This window comes from Mauremys mutica, chromosome 1 (assembly GCF_020497125.1).
Source record: "Mauremys mutica isolate MM-2020 ecotype Southern chromosome 1, ASM2049712v1, whole genome shotgun sequence".
NCBI lineage: Eukaryota > Metazoa > Chordata > Testudines > Geoemydidae > Mauremys > Mauremys mutica.
Window position 1 is genome coordinate 130,436,924 of NC_059072.1, and position 13,459 is coordinate 130,450,382.

Genomic DNA, 13,459 nt, shown 5'->3' on the forward strand with positions numbered 1-13,459 from the left:
TTAATGTGATATATGCCATCATGTGCCAGCAATGCCCCTCTGCCATGTACATTGGCCAAACCGGACAGTCTCTGTGCAAAAGAATAAATGGACACAAATCTGACATCAGGAATCATAATATTCAAAAATCAGTAGGCGAACACTTCAACCTCTTTGGTCACTCAGACGTTAAGGTGGCAATTTTGCAACAGAAAAGCTTCAAAAAAGACTCCAATGAGAAACTGCTGAGCTTGAATTAATATGCAAACTAGATACCATTAACTTGGGTTTGAATAGGGATGCATGTGGCCCGTGGGCTGCGTGTTTGAGACCCCGGCTTTAAGGCCTTTAAGAAAAGGTTTGCCAGTATAGCAGTAGACGCATAGCTATACAGACAAACCTTCCTAGTGTCACCAGCAAAAAAGTATTTTTTGCAAGTATAGCTTATATCAGGGGTAGGCAAGCTATGGCACGGGTGCCAAAGGCAGCACGCAAGCTGATTTTCAGCAGCACTCACGCTGTCTAGGTCCTGGCCATGGGTCCAGGGGACTCTGCATTTTAATTTAATTTTAAATGAAGCTTCTTAAACATTTTAAAAACCTTATTTACTTTACATACAACAATAGTTTAGTTATATATTATAGACTTATAGAAAGAGAGCTTCTAAAAACGTTAAAATGTATTACTGGCACACAAAACCTTAAATTAGAGTGAATAAATGAAGACTCGGCACATCACTTCTGAAAGGTTGCCGACCCCTGGCTTATACCAATTTTTTCAGTGAAATAAGCTATACCAGCCAAAGCACTTTTATGCTGGTATAAACTGAGGCTATGCTAGGGGGTTTAGTGGCATGGTACTGTAAAAAAATAAAAAATCAGTCCCTAACCATCATTGTTATAGCAGCAGAAGTTTTAAGTTTAGACCTGCCCTGAGTTTCAAAATGGTGATGTGGTATTCCAAGCTGTGAAATAATAGTGGTAATAGATATTTTCCTTGCCCTTTCAGTTTAGTTTTACAATTTTTTTTGAGGCGGGGGGAAATACATCCAACTGTATTTTAGTTTATAACAGAAACAATTAAAAATGAAGAATGTTGTGGTTTCAGACCCATTAGTGAGCTTCTGTAGCTTGAAAAGCATTTTGATTTTTAAAATTATATCTAGGAGACTGTTAGTTCATCCTGTGGTTTTAGTGCTTGGAGGTGGATTCCTCACATCATTCAAAGCAATAGAGCAAGTTAGGAAAAAACAGTCCCTGCCTGTGGTTAGTGCAGTTACTATTGTCCTTCAAGACTTGTAATGCTTTGAGAATTATTCTCCATACACAGATCCACAACTCTCTGTGCATTAGCACAATACACTGGAATGTCTCAGCATTGGGGATCCACAGATTAAAGATTTGTTTGGTATGCTTTGACAGATAGAGCTGCCATTATAGTCTGTCTCATCAATGTGACACAGATAATGGGGCTGTCTCATGTACTTCCATTCATTTGACCTCAATGGAAGAACTGTTAACAGTTTCACTGCAGCGAGACCCAATGAGAGTTGAGTAATACTGCCTCATGGCCTTCCATTGATGGAGATGGTATGATCTCAATGGAAGAGTCATAATGATTCCATTCAGACTGACGCCTTTAATCAAACTACTGTTTGAAAGGACAAACCAAGGGATTTTAATCCAGCAAATCAATGTTATAATAACACTGTGGGATTGACCAGACCTGAGTAGCCACCATGGAAATCTTTAAGTCTGAATTTCCAGGTTTTGGGGTAACTAAGTCTGACACACAAAAACAAACAAATGTTGATGTCTCATGGAGAAACAACCTACTTAGAACAACTTCTCTTTATGAGCCAATATGTATATTTTATTTGTCTTCCCTCATTTTGAAGGCCTGCTGCAGTTGAAGTCAATGGGAGTTTTGCCATTGCTGTCAATGGAAATAGGATCAGACCCTCAATTCCTAGGAATCTTCCCCGTGTAACGCTGACAGACTCCAGTCATCAGTGGGCAGGATTGAACTGGGGACCTCTTAGTGCAGAGCTTAGTGCATGAGCCTCTACAGTATGAGCTAAAAGCCAAGGAAGTGCGTCCGGAGTTTCAGAGTCTTCCCAGTTGTCACGCCGACAAACCCCCAGTCATCAGCAAACCAGGTCCTCTGGAGCTTAGTGCATGAGCCTCTACTGCATGAGCTAAAAGCCACCTGGCTGTTAGCTAAGCCTATAGAGCTGACTTATTTAATTCTCTCTCTATGTGGTCTTGGTGCCACTAGATGGGACAGAACACCACACCCAGAAGGTGTATGGGTTACACTTGCACATACAAATGTTTAACACTGAAGTCAATGGGATTTCTAGGGGTGCATGAAACATGTAAAATGTTCCTAAGGAAAATAATTCTGTTTTCATAGAATTAAAAAGCAATTAAAAGAGGAAGAGAAATATACGAAGTATGTGACCATGCAGAAATACTTGCAAAGAGAGGCATTCCCCCATGCTATGGTGGGATCCCTTTAAATATTGTAATCTGTGGCTAGTATGCATGTGTACCACCACTCCCTGCTGGATGGAAGCAGAGCTTCTCAAATGTGTGTCATCAGCCTTATCTTGCTAAGAGCTATTATTATTTCTTTGAATTGCAAATATTGCCTAGAATCCCATCATGGGTCAGGACCCCATTGTACTAGGTGCGTTACAAACAGAGAACAAAAGGACAGTCCTTGACCCAAAAGCTTGCATCCAAGAGAGATTGTACTTTTAAATCTTATGGTAGAGATCTGAGATTTTGGAGGAGGAGGATCTGGGTTCTATCCTCTTGCTTCTGTTAAGATCTGAGTGACTCTGCAATGCAGCATAGTGAGAAACCGGGAGTCCTGGGTGGCATGGTTTTGGTGAATTATTATTTGAACAGAATTTTTGATGGTTAATGTATAACACTGAAAACCCCCCAATTCACCGAAATCCAGCTAACCAAAATTCCTAGCTAAATGAAGCTGTGGGGTGTACGTTGGAGCAGTATTGTTCTCTACATTACACTGTGAGCTCCCCATACCAGTGCACAGAAGAATTGCTGGACAGCTGCTGTGATGCTGGTTGGCGGAGGGAAGTCTGAACTCTGATTCCCAAAGCCTGGAATGCAGCGAAGACAGATTCCGGCGGTTTTGTAGATAATCTGGCTGTAAAAGGGCCATATTAGTCTGAATTCTGCTCTTCCAAAGTTGTCCAGCCTGCCAAGCCAGATGATAGACTCTAAAACAGTCTCTTAAGATATTTCGCAAACCCCAGTTTTTCAAAAGGTCTGTAGTGTTTTTCTCTGCCATCACTGGCATTGCATATAGAGACTGGATGCCCATTTTGTTGCCTGAAACCTCTGAAAAGTTAAATAGGGCCCAAGAAGCAGTGTAGGATAGGCCTTCCAACAAGCACACAAATAAAGCCTCCTGTAGCCTGGTGCAGTAAGATGAGTCAATGTGCTAGAGTTGTAAAGCAGCCCCTGAGACAGTTGCAATCCAGAATCTCAATCAGCGATGATTATGTGAGTCCCCAGTCCAAAATCCTTTGGCCACTTTTACTTTAGGCTTTGAATGAGCCTATAGTTCATAAGTATTCAAACCCTGTCTGAGAGTCTTTGTGGAGCGCCTCTAGCCTTTGCTTCAAACAGTTTTACCAAGCTCTGTTGCAATGATAGCATATGAATTATTACTATTAATGGGGTGTGTAGTGTTGTACAAAACAAAGATGCCACCGTCCCTGCTGTGAGGAGTTTACATTTAGGTTGCAGTACCTGCAATAACCCACTCCGTCATTCTTCTCCTTTCCTCCTCTCCCCTTTTTCTACAGGAAAACAAATGTCTACCTACATTCTCTTTGAGAGAAACCGGCCAGTTAACTTGGTTTAACTCAGGCACCATCTTCCACATCTTGGAGTTAAAAATTCATTGGAAGGAATCATCACTTGTTTGACCCCTATATCTGTGGTGTGGAAGCATTCTCTACACCATTATCCTAGTTTTACACTGCTACAGATGCACTGATTTCTCTGGAGACACACTGGCATAAATCTGGTGTGATGCACGGCCAGAAACTCCAGAGGAGTTGGTGTGACTAACATCTGCCCTTGGGCCTTAGTCTAGAATTTGGAAGCCTGGGCATGATCATTTCTGTGGAATCCAAGTAATGGGTCACCTGTGGTTTAGTGTATCTGCTGCCAAAGGTCATTATTTATTAAATTATACCTTCCCTAATGTGTTTTGTGTTTTTGTTCTGTTTTGTTCTCTTCATCTAGGGTGAAATACTGTTCCCACTGAAGTCAATGGGAATTTTGCCACTGACTTCAGCGTGCCATGATTTAACCCCAAGTATCTGCCTAAAATCTTAAGGCCTGATTCTGATTTCATGTACTCTGTTTTTACATCACTGAAAGTCCATTGACTTCAGTGGAGTTACCGCTGATGAACTTATATAATAGAAAAACACTGCCCCTTTCAAAATCCTTAGCAAGTAAGGGTGACCTCCTGCAGGTCGTACTCAGTTCATAGGTAAAACCTCCAGTGAGGTCTGATGGAGCTTTACCTGAGTAACCTCCAAGAAGGGACTTCAAGACCTGACCCTCTTACCAGTTCAATTGCGGACCAAATCAGTAATGACTGAAAGTCACTGCTGTCTAGTAGCTGATCAGTGGGGTGTGTGAAAAGAGTTGGTCTCTCTTCAGCACCTAGCAGACAAACATCTACATTGCAACAAGCAGCCTCACAAAGGGTACTGGCTGAAACTTCTGCTGGTGGATTGATCATGGGGACAGAATTACCCTTTTATGAATCCAGACAATTCCCTTAATTCACGGTTGAGGCATGCTGATGGGAGAGGGGAAGGAGAGTTTGCGTTGCTGCTGTCTATGTGTTCTGTGAGTGACTTTATATAGTTCTCTTCATTCTCCAAAGGTGTCAATACAGTACCTTGAAGCAACATTATAAGTTTTCTAAAAATTATTATTCAACACATATACACTGTCAAGTTCTGCTGCTGATACCTACATCAGGAAAAAACAAATACTTCTCATACTCTACTCAACCTTTAACAGGGCCGGCTCCAGAGCCCAGCGGGGCAAGCACCCGCCTGGGGCGGTCCTTTCCCGGGGGGGCGGCAGGCTGGGCCGGCGGACCTGTCGCAGTCATGCCTGCGGGAGGTCCACCGGAACCCTGGGAGCAGCGGACCTGCCGCAGGCATGACTGCGGAGGGGACGCTCGGCTGGCGGCTCCAGTGGACCTCCCGCAGGCATGACTGCGGACGGTTCGCTGGTCCCGCGGCTCGGCTGGACCTCCCGCAGGCATGCCTGCGGCAGCTCAACCGGAGCCGCCGGACCTGCGAACCGCCTGCAGCTGCGGGAGGTCCAGCCGAGCCGCGCGACCAGCGGACCCTCCGCAGTCATGCCCGCGGGAGGTCCGCTGCTCCTGCGGCTCGGGGGCGCCTCCCGGGCATGGCTGCTTGGGGCGGCCAAATTTGTAGAGCCGCCCCTGACCTTTAATCTACAATTTGAGTCTTCATTATCCTCCATATTTTTGAAACCAGGTCTTGTCATCTGGTTCATATGAGATGCCATTTCCCAGCCCTTGTAGTATATGCAAGAAATGTACTTGTAGTCCAGACATAATGGGACAAATTTATCCCGGGAGTAAGCCATATAAAGTGAAAAGAACAGGAGTACTTGTGGCACCTTAGAGACTAACAAATTTATTTGAGCATAAGTTTTGTGGGCTACAGCCCACTTCATTGCATCCGATGAAGTGGGTTCTAGCCCATGAAAGCTTATGCTCAAATAAATTTGTTAGTCTCTAAGGTGCCACAAGTACTCCTGTTCTTTTTGCGGATACAGACTAACACGGCTGCTACTCTGAAATCTGCCATATAAAGTGAATGGATCTGAGATGCATTTGCCCAATACTTTTGTTAAGGTCAATTTAAAGTTTGATTGGGCCAAGCTGTCAACTAAGGAACGTGCATGCTGGATTTACAATTTGGTTCGTTGTCGGTTAGAAATTGAAATAATCTTCAGGCTTCTACGGGCATTGTTTTGGAATTTCACCCAGCATTTAGACATCGTTCTGTATTTTGACCACAGTGAGAGATTAATCAAGTTATCCTTCGCTGCTGCAGCTGTCTTTGAGTACTCATGATTTTTAAACATCTCTTATTGCCTTGTTGCTATGAAACTGGCATTTAACCTACATCATAGATGTGACGAGCATTATTAACAGCTGGATTTATCTGCCCAGTGTCCACAGTGCCACCAAGTGGTTAATTATGTATAATCAGAAAAAAGAAATGTCTAAAATTGTGGTTGTATGCTTGGGTATTAGAAGAATAAGCGGTCCTTATGCTTTCAGAATCGAACATTGCGTTCCTGCAGGAGACATTGGTTTGTGTGTGCATGTATACATACATATATGTTTGTGCATGTGTGTGTACAGTAGCAGTTGTATTAATCCAACACAGGGCTTACTCTTCAGTGGGCATTTTGGCTGAATAAGGCCTTGGGGGTTGGGACTACAGATTGGGAACTGGCAATGGAGATTTGACCAAGCTGCACATATATTTTTGCTGTATTGACTTGGCTTGATTCCTAAAAGCGTTGACATAATTCCTGTGGTTTCTGTAGGTAGCCAGCTACAGGAAATGCATGTGTATGTGAATTATTTTAAGAGATGGGCTGTTTACAACTTCCTCTGAAGTGTCCTGCTTGTCGCAGACAAGATACTAAAATAGATGGACCATTAGTTGGAACCTCGGTTTAGAGGAAAGGGGAAATGGGAAAACCGTAGCTCTTTTCTTTTGCTAAAAGCACAGGGGAGCTCCTGCTCCTCTCCTCAGCTCGGATAAGCACTGCTTTCCCTCTTCCTCAGCTGGCACAGTGATCACTCCCCCTCTTGTTTCAAACTAGTGGTTGGTTCCTTTGCGACAAACTGTCGTGGGGCTGATACACCCCGCCATCCTTTGGGGGCAGGGGAGAGGTGTGTTACAGCCCTGTGGTTGAGTCTGTAGGGCTGCCCCCAGTTTCGGGGCTGTGTGGCTCTGTGGCCTTAGTCAGTAGCCTGGCCCTTGCATGCAGGGCAATGCAACCTGGCGTCCAAAGTCAGAAATATGGCCCTTGCTCTCAGGGCAGTGCGGCTTAGCAATCAGAGTCAATAGTGCAGATGAGCTGGGCCACCACCCCGGGGTGGGTGGTGGCCAGGATAGGGGGACCCGGGTCTGCCCTTTCCACTGGGTCCCAGCCTAGGGCCCTATCGGTGGCAGGGTTGCCCACCACCAGCTCTGCGCGGAACCTACGGAAACACGCTGAGCCTGTCTCTGGTTTTCCAACCGCTTCTTTGCAAAGTTTCCTTGGGTCACTTCCTACCTGATTCTCTGCAGTTTGCAATCTCCAGGTCTCCGTGGTCTCTCCCATCTCTCTGGTGTCCTGAGCCTGTGTGTCAGGGTCCTTCTCTGTCTGGCTGGGTTTCATGTCCTGGATTGCAGGTGTTCCTCCCCAAGGAGTCAGCAGCGCACCTCTTTCCTCACCGGCAGTCAGCCCAAACTGAGCTACTCTGCTGCTTTTTATATCCTTCTCCAGCTGGAGCATGCCCAGAAGAGCTGAGGGGATGTGACCTCCTCGGCCAAGAGAGAAGGGTTAACCCATGATGCACCAGTGTGGGGCTGATACACCCTGTCACACACTGTCCCTCTTAAGAGGCTGTCTGGGGGCTGTCTTCCTTCCCCTTCTTCTCCTCCTGCCCCAAAGAAGAAATCTGCATTCACATGGCCTTCCCTGGCTGGTGCAGCACGTGGAAGGCATGAGGTTGCAGGGAGAGGTACCACTGCATGATTTGCGTGTTGGTTTCCTTTATTCAATGGATCCATCGGGGGGATGCATGGTTAGTTACCAAGAGAAAGAGGCTCCCTAAGAGGTAATACTTTAAGGCATCGACTGCCCACTTAACAGCAAGGGGGTTAAGTTCTCGTTCTATGGTGGAGTAGCAGGGGGAAGAACTTGTGGCTGAGGTTCAGGATTGGGTGCTCCTCCCCCTCTAGTTCTTGAGAAAGCACCACTCCCAGTCCTACCTCCGAAGCATCCGTTTGGAGAATGAAGGGTTTTGTGAAGTCAGGCTAAGACACCACCGGCTCCCGAGTCAACCGCTCTCATAGGGCCTGGAAGGCGGCCTCACAGTCCTCTGACCACTGGATTTTCCATGGTTGGAAGTTTTTTGTCAAGTCCATCAGTGGGAAGGCAAGCGTGGCGAAGTTGGGTACAAAATGATGGTAATATCCGGCCAGCCCTATGAATTGCTGAACATGTCTCTTAGTTGTGGGGGTGAAGTAGTCCCATAAGGCCTGCTCCTTTTCTATTACGGGACATAGCTTTCCCTTACCCATGGTGTAGCCCAGGTAAGTCACCTCCCGCTGACCCAAGTGACACTTGGCTGGGTTTATGGTGAATACTATGTCTCCCAGGGCTCACAGCACACTGGTGAGGTGTTGGAGATGTTCCTCCCAGCCAGCACTATAGATGACAATATCGTTGATGTACGTGGTGACGTACGAATTATGAGGGCTCAGTATTTGATTCGTGAGCCATTGGAAGGTGGCTGTGGCCCCATGAAACCCAAAAGGCATCATGGTGAACTGATATAGGCCAAATGGTGTAGGAAAGGCCATCTTCTCTTTGGAGGATGGTGTCAAAGGGATCTGTCCGGCCAATATCCCTTGGTTAGGTCTAATGTAGAGATAAATTCCGCATCACCCAGCCGCTCGAGCAGTTTGTCCACCCGGGGCTTGCAGCAAACTGAGAGATGGCATTCACGTTCCTGAAGTCAATGCAGAATCTGACTGCTCCTTCTGGCTTGGGGACGAGGTCTATAGGGCTCTGCCACTCACTCCTGGACTCCTCGACCACTACCAGGGCTAGCATCCTTTCTAGTTCCTTCTGTACAACCCTCCACATCTTCTTGGTTATTTCTTACCTTCTCGCTGGGGATGGTGGTGATGTGATGGCTCATCACATTCGTTCTCCCTGGCCGGGCAGACAAGAGAGTGGGGAAGGCTGATACTAGCTGTCAGATCTGATCCTGCTGTTTGGGATCGAGCTCCTGGCTGATTGCCACTGGCCCTGGCTCAGAGTGTTTGTCAGCCAGTGGCCCCAACTCAGGTTCTGGAGGGTACTGAGCAATCATCAGGTCTTCCCATTTCTTCCAGGCCTTGAGGAGGTTCATGTGGTAGACCCACGTATCTCTCTGGTGTCCTGGTAGCTGTATCTCATAGTCGACAGGCGCTACCCATCTGGTTACCTCAAAGGGGCCCTGCCACTTGGCCATCAGCTTGGACTCCGAGGATAGTAATAACAAAAGGACCTGGTCTCTGGCTCAAAGGTCCTCGTTTTTGTTCCACTGTTGTGCTGGTTCTCTTGGGTGCATTGGGCACACAACAGGTTGTCCGGCGCCCAGGTACCCAGCTCTGGGAGCTGTTCTCAAAACCGCAGTATGTACTGGATAGATCCTCTGACCCGGGTTTCCTGTTCCTCCCAAGTCTCCCTCAGGAGGTCCAGGATTCCCCGAGGCTGCCTCTCATAGAAGAGTTTTAATAGGGAAAAACCAGTGGATGCCTGTGGGACCTATCGTATGGCAAAGAGTAGTGCGGGGAGCAACTTATCCCAGTCCCGGGGATCGTCCTCCATCATCGACTTCAGGGTCCCATTGAACCGCTCCATTAACCCTTCAATCTGGGGGTGGTAAACCAAGGTTTTGAGGGCCTGGGTATTTAGCAGGGGGCACAGCTCAACCATCAACCTCAATGTTACATTAGTTCCCTGGTCTGTCAGTATCTCGTGTGGTAGTCCAACTCTGGCGAAGATCTGCAGGAGTTCGTTAGTGATAACAGAGGCAGTGGCGGTTCGCAAAGGGACAGCCTCGGGGTACCGTGTCGTGTAGCTGACTATGACGAGAATATACTTTGGCCCATGCTGCTCCTCTCCAGGGGCTCTACCAGATCCAGGCCAATATGCCTGAAGAAGACCCCGCCCAGGGGTAAGGGCACAAGGGGGGCTCCCCTTTGGGCTGGCTTTCTGGCACTTGGGGCAAGAGGCACAGTACTCCTGCACTTCTTGGTGAATACTGGGCAAAAAAATTCTTTGGGCCATCCTCTGCAGCATTTTACCCCTCCCCAGGTGCCCTGCCCAGGGTACTGAGTGGGCCAGGTGGAGCAAACCTTGCCCGAACTGCCGTGGTACCAGCAGTTGACACAGGTCTTTCTTCATCGGCGGGTCCTGGACCAGCCGGTAGAGGAGATCATTGCGGATCTTAAACTGGGGTCCTTGGGGAAAGTGCTGAGGTTGGTCCTCCTTCTGGGTAGGGCCCGCTGCCTGTTCCCAGGCCTGGCTGAGGGTTGGGTCTTCCCTTTGTTCTTCTAGGAAGTCCCTGTCAATGTCCAGCCATCCTAGCCCTTCCCTTGTCAGGGCTTCAGCCAGGTTGTGGCCTGCCTCTGGTGTCCCGGGGTTCCCCAAGGGTCCGACTTTGGGGTCATCCAGCCTTGGAAGGCCCAGCAACCCCCTCTTTGTGAGGCATGTGCCCTAATTCCCGGAGATTGTGCACTCCACTCCTGAAGGAGGTCAGTGAAGCCCTGCCAATCACGCCCCAGGATCACCGGGTAGGCTAGCTTTAGGGCCATCCCAACTAAGCATAGTCCTTCCTGATGGGCAGCCTCAAGTCGTACCCAGGTTGTCGGGTACAGTCTCATGTCTCCATGGATGCACTGCAGATGTATGGGTGCTCCAGCCAGACCCATGATCTCAACTAGGCCGGCCCAGATGAGTGTTTGGCTGTATCCTGAGTGAACTAGGGCCATTGTTGATGTCCTGTTCACCCAAACAGGAATCAAGATTTTACCCAGTTCCCTCTTCTGGGTATGGTGACCGGCCACCTATACCTACCCATAGTTATAGTCCATGTAGGGTCATTCTCTCCTGAAGTGCCCCTCTTGTACACACTCGTATCATGATTTGATCCCTTGTAGTGAGCGCCATTGTGGGTGCCGGCATACTGGATAAGAGGCGGGGACTCCCCACTTCGGTCTTGCAGGGCCCCCAGCCTGCTGGTCGGTCTCGCTCTCCTGGGCTCCCCGGTTTATGTCCGGATCACTTTGATCCCTCAGCGGCCATCTAGTCCTCTGTCAAGGAGACCGCTTTGGCGAGGGTTGCCGGGCGATGCCATTGCACCCACTCTTCCCCCGCCCCTCAGCAGGCAGGATCTGGATGAATTGTTCCAGGGCCACGGCTTCAGCCACTTGGATTCCAGTCCGGTGTTCTGGTTCAAGCCACTGCCAACAGTAACCCTGGACTCGTTGTACCACAGCGCTGGGTCTGGCCTCTGGCGGGTACCGTTCACAGCGGAGTCACTGGCATTATGTTTTGGGGTTGACACCTGTTTGGTCCAGGATAGCTGCCTTGACCTTAGAGTATTCTAGTGCCTCCTGAGGGTCGAGGTTCCTGTATGTGGTCTGTGCTGGGCAGTTAAGTAAGGGGCAAGAAGCCTGGCCCAGTGCTCAGATGGTCACCGGGCAGCAGTGGAGACCTGCTTGAAGCTCATGAGGAATTCCCCTGGGTCATCACTGGGTCCCATTTTTGTCAGGTGTATCATCCAGAATCCCTGTCATACTGTCCCCTGTCTCTGCTCCTGCCGGGATAGGGGAAGGGTTCAGGTGGCAGAGTGGGAAGGGGGTGCAACGGTGATGCCATCTGTTGGACTAGACATTCCTGTTGCACCTGTGGTTGGGTGGCCAACTCTCGCATGAGCTGGTGCTGCTGCTCCTGCTGCTGCTCAATCTGGAGCTGTTGCCAGGAGATGAGCTGCTGGAGCAGCTGTGTCTGCTGTTGATGCTGCTCCTCTAGTAACCATTTCAGAACCTTCTTGGCCTCCATCTGTCTGGTTTGGGACTTTTAGCAGGCCCCAATCATTGCCTGCATTCTCCACTTGTTATTACAGAGCTGATACACCCCGCTGCCCTTTGGGGGAGGGGGAGAGGTGCGTTACAGCCCTGTGGTTTAGTCTGTAGGGCTTCCCCTGGTCTCGGGGCTGCTGGGCCCTGTGGCCTTAGTCAGTATCCCGGCCCCTGAGTGCAGGACAATGTGGCCTAGTGACCAGAGTCAGCAGCCTTTCCCTTGCCATCAGGGTGGTACAGCCTAGCGGCCAGAGTCAGCAATATGGCCTTTGCTCTCAGGGCAGTGCGGCCCAGCGGCCAGAGTCAATAGTGTAGGTGAGCTGGGCCACCACCTTTGGGTGTGCAGTGGCCAGGATAGGGGGACCCAGACCCGCCCTCTCCACCAGGTTCCAACCCAGGGTCCTATCGGTGGTGGAGTTGCCCACCACCAGCTCGACGGAGATCCTACTGAAACACGCTGAGCCTGTCTCCGGTTCTACAGCTGCTTCCTCACAAAGTTTCCCTGAGTCACTTTCTACCTGATTCTCTGCAGTTTGTCTGTCTCTGGGTCTCCATGGTCTCACCCCTCTCTGCGGTGTCCCAAGCCTGTGTGTTGGGGTACATCTCCATCTGGCTGGCCTCTGTGTCCTGGAGTGCAGATGTTCCTCCTCAAGGAGTCAGCAGCATACCTCCTTCCTCACCAGCAGTCAGCCCAGACTGAGCTGCTCTGCTGCCTTTTATATCCTGTAATCTCCAGGATAGGTGAGGAAGGTGTGGAATCTCCATCTCTGGAGATATTTAACAGTAGGTTAGATGTCTATCCGGGATGGTCTAGACAGTATTTGGTCCTGCCATGGGGGCGGGGACTGGACCCGATGACCTCTCGAGGTCCCTTCCAGTACTAGAATCTATGAATAATCCTGTCTTCAGCTGGAGCATGCTCAGCAGAATAGAGGGGGCATGGCCTCCTCAGCCAAGAAAGAAGGGTTACCCCTGCCGCACCTGTGCGGGGCTAATACACCCTGTCACACAAATCTGAAAGTCTTCTGTTTTGTGCTTGTACAGAGATATGAGCCATGTTTATTGACAGTGAAAAAGTCTACATGCCAATTTGTCTCTTCCAAGATGTCTATTAGGTACATGTTAGTACACGTTCTCCACAGTGAGTCTATCCCTGTGTGGGTGCACTGGCATGTGTAGTGGGTGTGGGAGTCCCTTCTCGGTCCTCTCACCCAGGAAGCAGCCACCATCTGGTAGCCATAACTCTCTGAGTGCAAGGTGGTGGAGTGCTTATGCTGCTGGAAGCACTATATCCTTGGAAGTGGATGGGAAGCCTGGCCATGGCCCTTCCTCCTTGTTCATCAGCAAGTGGCTGTAGTCCTGAGCAGGAGGGGAATGCAGTTTAAATCTGTTATACGTTGGCAGGTGCAATAAGGATTGATAACAAATATAGCAGTCCATGTTAACCTCCTTCAAATCACATCAGAGTAAAGGTTTCCAGAACCGCAGTCTCCAGGTCCATCAGAGGGCAAATGC